An 8,487-nucleotide genomic window follows, 5' to 3' on the forward strand; every position below is an offset into this window, starting at 1 on the left:
GCAACTTAAAGTTTATTCTTAGTTTAATAGTCGAAACAAAGTTTTAACTATGTATCAATAATATTGTGTCAATTTATTTACGTACTGATAAATGTTTTCGGTACTTAGCATTATTTATCAGTAAACAACTATATTTGTTTGGTGAAGAATCAAAACAAAAAACTCGAACAGTTCATTACATCTATTAAATATTTAAACGAATGTTAAAAAGTAATAAAAATATATCAATTAAAGTTAAAAAAGTTATAGTTTTAATGAGTAAGAGAACTTTAGTTGTTAGATTATTACTCGCTCGTCGAAAACGTACAAATCAATCATAAATTAAAGAATAAAATATCATTACCACTACTTTAAACTTGTAATTCCATTTAAATACAAGTTTTTTAGTTTACAAGGAAAAAAAAGTATAAATAGTCAAGTGTTATCATACTCAATTTGCTGTATACAGTTCACACGTTTGCTAAAATTCTTGACTAGTGTTTGGCAATCTGAGAACCGAAAGCAAAAATATATTGCCCGTCAAGTAATTTTTACCTGAAAACATACTTTCTTTTTAAATAGATTATGTTTTTTGTGGCAAGAACATACAATTAGGCTCCTATTTACTTATGCTTTATTGTTTGTTTTTTGGTTTTAAATTTAGCAATAGTTACTATTGTTTTAATTAAATGCAGCCCGCGACTAATTTAAGGCTGCCGACTCCTGCTATAGACACTTATGCAATTTCAATCATATAGTACTTCATTTCAACTTGAAGCCAGAATGAAAAAAACAATTAACATTAAAGGCGCTTGGCTAATTACAGACCTGTAAAAATTAAACGTACCCCGGTACAATAATTTTGTTATACAGTATAGTTGAAAGAAGCTAATAACAGTGCTTAAAATAGTAACAACAAAATTATTGTAAAAAAAACAATATTGATTCTACTGTCTTAAAAAAATGAACACATACACGCTTTTGTTTTACTAGTACTTTTGTTTATTAAAACACTTTAAAGGGATAAACGGCTTTTTCATTATAAATTGATGCTTAAAATAGTTTGCTTTATTAAAGTTTACTTTTTTTAATTGTAGTTTCTACTAAAAAAAAAGATCCAACTAAAAGTTCTAGAAAAGTATAAGCTATACTTTAAAACAAGTTCAAAAACTTTGAATTTTAAAATAAACAACATTGATCATTGTTTTTTTTATTGAAACTGTTTGTAACAAAAGGTCAGGTACATTATAAGAAAAAGATAATTCTAGTCACTGAAGTTTGAACTACGTTTTGAAAAAATAACTTTTAATATACAATTTATAAAAACTAAAAACTTGGTTATACTAAGAAGTCAGACGTAAATCTTTAAGCAAACTTAAATGCCAGTAGTTTTAACTTCCTTAACGATGTTTTATAATTATTTTATAGCAGAGCAGTACTTATAATAATAAAGTTTTTTATTTTTGAAAATGTAGCTATAACTAGTAAGCAAAAGTTGATTACAACAATTTTTTTTCATGTAACTGATGCATTGTAATTAATATTAAAAGCTGCGTGATAATTATTCTATTACAAGTTTAGATAGAAATTAAAAAGACGTTTATATCTCAGACCGTGAGTAGTGAGTAACACGCAAAGTAAGACTTTTTGAATTTTTTTTCTTTAAAGTTTAGGCTTTTTAAGCTTTCTGCGTACAATATTAAAAATAAGGAGTTAGGTAATAAAGTAAAAAATTAAGTCGAGGTAATAAAACTAAGATTTACTTAAACATGCTTATTAGTTGGTTATACTGAAAGATTACCGACCACTAACTATGCAATATAGACAGACACTTTTACCAACTGAATATATATCTAGCAATTCTAAATAGTAGAGTACAAAGCTAGCAAGCGATTATAATATTAACACTTAAATAGTAAAAGTAACTGGAAGAGAAATAAAAGACAAAAACATTTAGCAATAATTAAGACCATTTGAACTTACTTAAAAATAATTTAATCTTTAATAAACCTATACATGAACATAATAAAAAATACACTTTAACTTTATCAACTTACTAATAAAACTTAGTTGTTTTTACATTAAAGCTAAAGAGGTAAACTTTTTAGAACAGTTTATTCACTTCAGTAGTCAAGTATGAGAATATCTAGTAGTAGAGATATTTGATAAATTTCCGAAGTGCCTGCCTCGGATCGAACCTGAAGATTTGTTTTTTTAATAGATTAATCGTTGTCAAAATTGTTTTAGCTCGTAATTAATAAACAAATTGCTAAGTAAAGCCGATTTAGATCCTTAAAAAATGCTGCCGATTGTAATGCAAGCTGGTTTCGTAGTTACTTAAAGAAAGCAGTTATAAGATTTATCTATTTTTTGCATGTATTTTGTTAGGAACAAATACTTTATTTTTCAAGTTTACCAAACAAAAGCAATTACTACCGCTTGTTTTGCAAAAACTAAAATTATTGAAGATAATGGAACCTGCTGTAAACAAAAGTATCTTTTTTTTAAAACCTGTAAAATAACTATTGTTATACAAACTATAAGTTTATAGAATATTGATGATATAAAAATAGCAAGGATGAAACCGTGTTATTAATCTGAAAGATCTAAGATCTTTGTATTTGTGAAGTTAAAATACCTTAAAATAAAACCTTAAAATTTTACTACAACATAATGTTTAAGTCTTTAATACTTATACATACCTTCTAGTGTTGTATTCAATAAAAACTATTTTCTACGGAAAAAAAAACTAAAAAACAGCATTTAACTTTTAAGAAAAATAAAACAAATAAAAATCTGTTTGCAGAAGTATAAATGATGTATGTTTTTTAACTTGACCTAAATCTAACATAAAACTTGCATTTTGATATAAAAACTTAGCCAGAGTCATGAATAACTAGGCTGACTATGTGTTGGGTGTATTGAATGGATTCTTATTATGTCGTTCTATAACACAAAAAATAGGTCTTTAAATTATTATTAATAAAAATTATTTACATAAAAACAGTTTATTAAAGAACTTCGTAAAACTTTAACTTTTGGTTTTTCTCACTACTATTAATTTTAAAAGAAGCTGTAAATGTAACAATACCTTAACTTAAGTTATCTTTAGTTATAGAACCTAGTGTTTTTTTAAACTACAGTTTATTAAAAAGAAAGTATAACATTTTTTTTCTCTTAATGCACTTAGTAGTACATTTTTAATTCTTTTATCTTAAATTTTTTTTGAGTCAGAGACAAAAACTTGTTTTTTTTTGTACAAAGAAAGTAGTTTGATTTAAAAAATTTTAAATTAAAACATAAAATTTAGAAATTCGAAAAGTATAACTTTTTGTCTATTATTTAAGATTTTTTAAATAGTTTATAAGAAACGTTTTTTTTAAGTAGTTTAAAAGAAGTTTGTAATAACTCGTATTTTGTAAATGGAGAAAATAAACTATTTAATCTATTTAAGTTTTTTCACAGTAAGTGTTTTTTGGTATTTTACAAGTTAATCTTTAGAGGTCTAACACTGAAATAATAAACTGAACTAGTAGTTCAAGTAGTTAAAAAAGAATTTTCTTATGAAACTAAGCAAATTTGTATAAAAGGAGTAGCTATTTAAACACCGTTTTTTTAAATTTTATTTACTGCTAAAAAATATGCAACAATGCATTACATATAATTTAAACTAATTTAGAACAGCATTCAAACTTATGTTTTCGCTGTTTTTTTAACTTATATCAGTGCACAGTTGCTATGCGCACTACTTTTAATATTAGGCCGCTTGAACAACTAGAGCAGGGTTTCCCAAACTCATTTACTAAATCGCCCCCTTTTCAGTAATTTGAAAAAAAATCGCCCCCCACAATTTAAAAAGTAGTTTTTCTTTTGAGTACAAACTTTTGAGCTAAAAAAAAGTTGTGTTCGAAATGTAACTTAGCCTGGTACTTCTTATACACGCACTTTTGTGTTTAAAGTAGTTTACAAGGCTTGAGAAAATAATTTACAGTTATTTTCTTAGAAGCCCAGTAAAGTGTATTAAAGTACTTAATTATTAAAAAGCCTTGTGTAATCTGTAACCAATCTTGTTTAAATATGAACTGTTGTGAAACTGGTGAAACTTTAAGGCCAGTGGTGGACAACTTTTGTAGTCAGCAATTCATATTTACTAAAATATCTTTTCTAGTTTCAACTCGTTAAAAAAAGGTAAATGCGGGCTGCATGATTTAAAAAAATTACATATAAGAAAATTAAAAAACTCGAGCAAAATTGTTATAAAATGATTTACATTATTGTGATCTAGAAAATACTATTGTGAACTGAAAGCGAAATGAAAGCGTATTTCAAAATGTTAAGTATCAAAAAACTAAATTTTATTTATTTTGCACAAGTAGTTTTCAATTTACTTAGCGGGTCGAAATTCAACTGGATCTGCGACTCGATCTGAGCCGTTACCCATCTGAAATTTTAACTGAAACCTGACATTATAATAATATCACATATAACAAATTTCGGACATTTAGAAGTTAATACTAAGTAACTTATTTAAGCCGCACAAAATACTTAAATTATTTTATAAATAGGCATATTTTAAAATAACTATACCAGAGATTAAAAAACTATAAAATAATGAACACATGGTTGCCACTCGTCAAGCTGAAAAAAAATTCCTGACTTTTCCTGACTTTTTCCTGACTTTTTACCAAAATTTTCCTGACTTTTATAAACCAAACTCTTAAATTAAACTTATTCTAAAATACATAATCTAACACTTGAAATTATATAAAGCTTTCAATCTAATTTTTATACAGGTTAAAAACAACAGTTTTTTGCTGAATTCTATCATCAAACTTCCAGTACTTTAGTGAAGTAATTTAAAAAAAAAGACATAAAAAAGTAAACTATACATCTGTTGTATAAAATATTTCCTCTAATCATTTAGTATAAAATTTGTAACAAATAAATATACTCTTATTTACTTTAAAAACTTAAGTTACTCTACAAAAAATACAAATAATGTGTAAACTTAATCTTGGCATATACCTCTCTTAAAACTTATTTCATAAATTTAAACAACTTTAAAAAATTATAAAGAGATAAAGTATACACATCAACTTGATCCATAAAATACTAAACTAACTGCTTAACTATAAAGAACTTAGCTATTTACTTAAACAAAAAACACTTAGATTCTAAAATTATGCTAGATAAACTTTTGTGTATATATCAGTTTCACTATGGAAGTGTCCTTGCTACATATTATCAATACTAAAAAGCTTACAAAATCTGCTTGTTAAAGTAGGGTACTTGTTCAATATGTTAAAAGAAATTTTTTGCAGTTTTATAAAGGATATTTTATTTCGAAAGCAAAATTATTGGATTCTATTAACAAATTTCTATCGTGACGTAACTATAGTAGTAGGATGGAGCTGATTTTCATTTCTACTGATACTGACGTCGTTCCAAGGACGCATACAAATTTTCATCAACAAAAATCGAGTTACTTTGCTGAAATCGTGTTCAAATTTTATTTTTACAATTTCCACTGTGAGGAGTTTTTTATCTTAACTTATACCAGGTGAAGGCATTGGAAATAAAATTAAATATTTTTGTAAATTTCTAGGAAAATTTTGGAATTTTTTCTGACTTCAAAGGACTTTTAATTAATTTTTACCGTTTGAAGGCTTTGGAAAACAAGGAATTTTGTAAAATTAAAATGACATAATCTGACTTTTTTTTAGTTTTATCAAATTTCCTGACTTTTCCTGATTTCCTGACTTTCCCTGACCGAGTGGCAACCCTGTGAACAGTTTATTTTACACATAATAAAATAAAAATTAAAAAATAATTTCTGATCTAGTTTGAGGAAGTTTGACCGACTGGTTGATTATCTTACATGAAAAGTGGTTTCATCAACAGCTTCAATTAATGCAGTAAATTTATTAATTTCAATGCTAAGATATATTGTAAGCAAGTTAGTTGTAAAATTAAAAATTTAATTTCAAACTTTTTAAACTATTTGTTTTGTAGTACAACACCATGTAATAGTATTTGACTTGGAATAATCTTTAGGAAACTAAACCTTAATTCTAACAATTTTTTTTCTTTATTAAAATTTAAAAATAAAAAATCCAATGTTTTACAGTTAATTCTGAGAACAGAAAGTAATCAATTAAAAAAAACTTTTAACTAGGTTAAATTTTTTTTTGTAACTGTAGCAGTCTTTCTGATGGCTTATTTAGTTCTGTTTAATTTTTTTTTCTAGCTATTAGCCTCTAATAATTTAAGAGAGGAAAACAGTGAAAAACTAAAAGCTAGTGTTGAAGTATTAAAATAAACTAAGTATGTTCTAATTGCTAATATATGTTGAATTAAGATAATACAAAAAACAGTTGTATTAATAATTAAAAACTCCTTATATAATAATATTTTTTTTAACAATAATAAATAAAGTTAGAAAATAAAATTGAGTTTAAGAAACTTTTAAATGAAAACGTAGAAGTCATTTGAAATAGAGACCTCAAATTTATACTCTTTTAAAACCGAAAAATTCTTTATAGACATAAAAACTTTAATGGTTACCAGAATTTTACAATCAGATAATAGTTATATAGTGATATAAGTTATATACAGATTAAACAAGTAATAACAAAAACCTGTCTTTCAAACAAATATTTTAATCACTATGCTATAAAAACTTTTAGTGTAATGTAAAACGACGAATATGAACTACAAAATTAACAAGGTCAAATCAAAATAAAACTATTAACAACTTTAAAACATAAACCATTTAATAAATATAGTAGACTTCCGCTTGAGTTCGCACTTTGAAAAAAATCAAAAAGTGCAAACTCAGAAAATTATTACAATTTTTTTTTACAAAATGACAAATTTCAATATGTTATATGCAATAATGTTAAGGTTAAACATGAAATCCACTTCAATATAAAACAAACTTTCATTAAAAAAAAGATCTATACAAGCTATTAAATATTATATATATTTTGTTTTATAAATATTTAGTTAGTAATAGACTTTACTTAAGTTAAATTTAAGAAAATATAAATTTGCACTTTTTTTGGGTAAAAAAGACGAACTCAAGAGGAAGTCTACCATAGTTAATATTTATTAGGCATTATGCAAACCTGTTGTAGAATAAATAGCTTAATAAAGTTATTATTTTAAAAAGACTATTTAAATACAATACAAACCGGGCTAAATAAGAAATATTTCAAAAGATCAAATAAAATTAAAAAACTTTCAAAAAATAATGTCTGCTACTGAAGTCTAATATTATGTGAAGGATAAGGTTCATGACTGCTTGCAAGTTTTTCTAATCTGATTCTTAATCAGTAAAATAGAGCCTTAAGTCACCTCTTTTATAAATATCTAGATTAGAGATTTTGCTCAAGATGCTGATAACTGAACTGAAAGCTTTCTCAACAACATAGCTAGAAGGAAAAGCTATAAACAACAGTCTAAATTTCTCTCAAATGATTGGATACTTTTGCCTTAGTTTTTGTTGAGTCCAAAAGCTTTCATATCGTTCTTTGGAAGAACTTACTTTAAGTTCAAGGTCAGTTTGTAAGTCGTTTACTTCAAAAGTATCTGCCTCGAAGGGATCCATATTTTTATCTATATGATAGCTTTTTTGTGTCAAATCTAAATTTTACTACTTAATATGTTAAAATTGTTAAAAATTCCAGATTTTTTCTAAGTTTTTTTTTTGCCTAAATTGTCAAATTTCAGAATTTTCCAGGTTTCTAGGTAAATTGGCAACTCTGTATAGTTTTATTTCTTAGTCTAACTTAGTGACTTTTCAAAAAATAAAAAAAAACTGGAAATATCATGAGGTGATAGTTAATAATAAATAACATAGATTTTTACAAACCATTTATGATCCCAAATAACATATATGTCAGGTTATAAAATAGTGAGAGGGATTTAAATCGTCTATGATCTATGTAATTGTTAAATAAGGAAATATTTACTTGAAAGTAGGAGTCATAAGCACTTGATTTTTTTTCTATCTGTTATATAAATAAAATAAACTTTTTTGTTTAAGTTTCACCTCACGGTCAAATAATTAATAGCAAGCTAAAATTAGTAAAATAGCAAGAAAAAAAGTAAAAATCTTATGACAGCCCAAAATTTTAAAATCGCCCCCTTTTCGCCCCCTTACTAGTTATCGCCCACCCTTTCGCCCCCTTACTAATTATCGCCCCCCAAATTACTAAAATCGCCCCCAGGGGGGCGATATCGCCCACTTTGGGAAACCCTGAACTAGAGTTTGTCATAGATAAAAAAAACTAAGGTGTTGGTAGCACAAATGCAACAAGAAAATTATTTAAAATTACTCTTAGGAAACCTCGCTCAAGAGTGTAATAAGAGTTTGATAAAAAAAGGTTATTTAAGTTTTTTCAATATTTCGGTATTTTCTATTGTAAATATGGGTTGGTGAACGTATTAGCTAACAAAACTGGTGGAGAGAGTAAAATTAAAGTTCTTAATATTGAAGTGTTAAAA

Source organism: Thalia democratica, chromosome 2, assembly GCF_965202585.1.
Source record: "Thalia democratica chromosome 2, ktThaDemo2.hap1.1, whole genome shotgun sequence".
NCBI classification, from domain to species: domain Eukaryota; kingdom Metazoa; phylum Chordata; class Thaliacea; order Salpida; family Salpidae; genus Thalia; species Thalia democratica.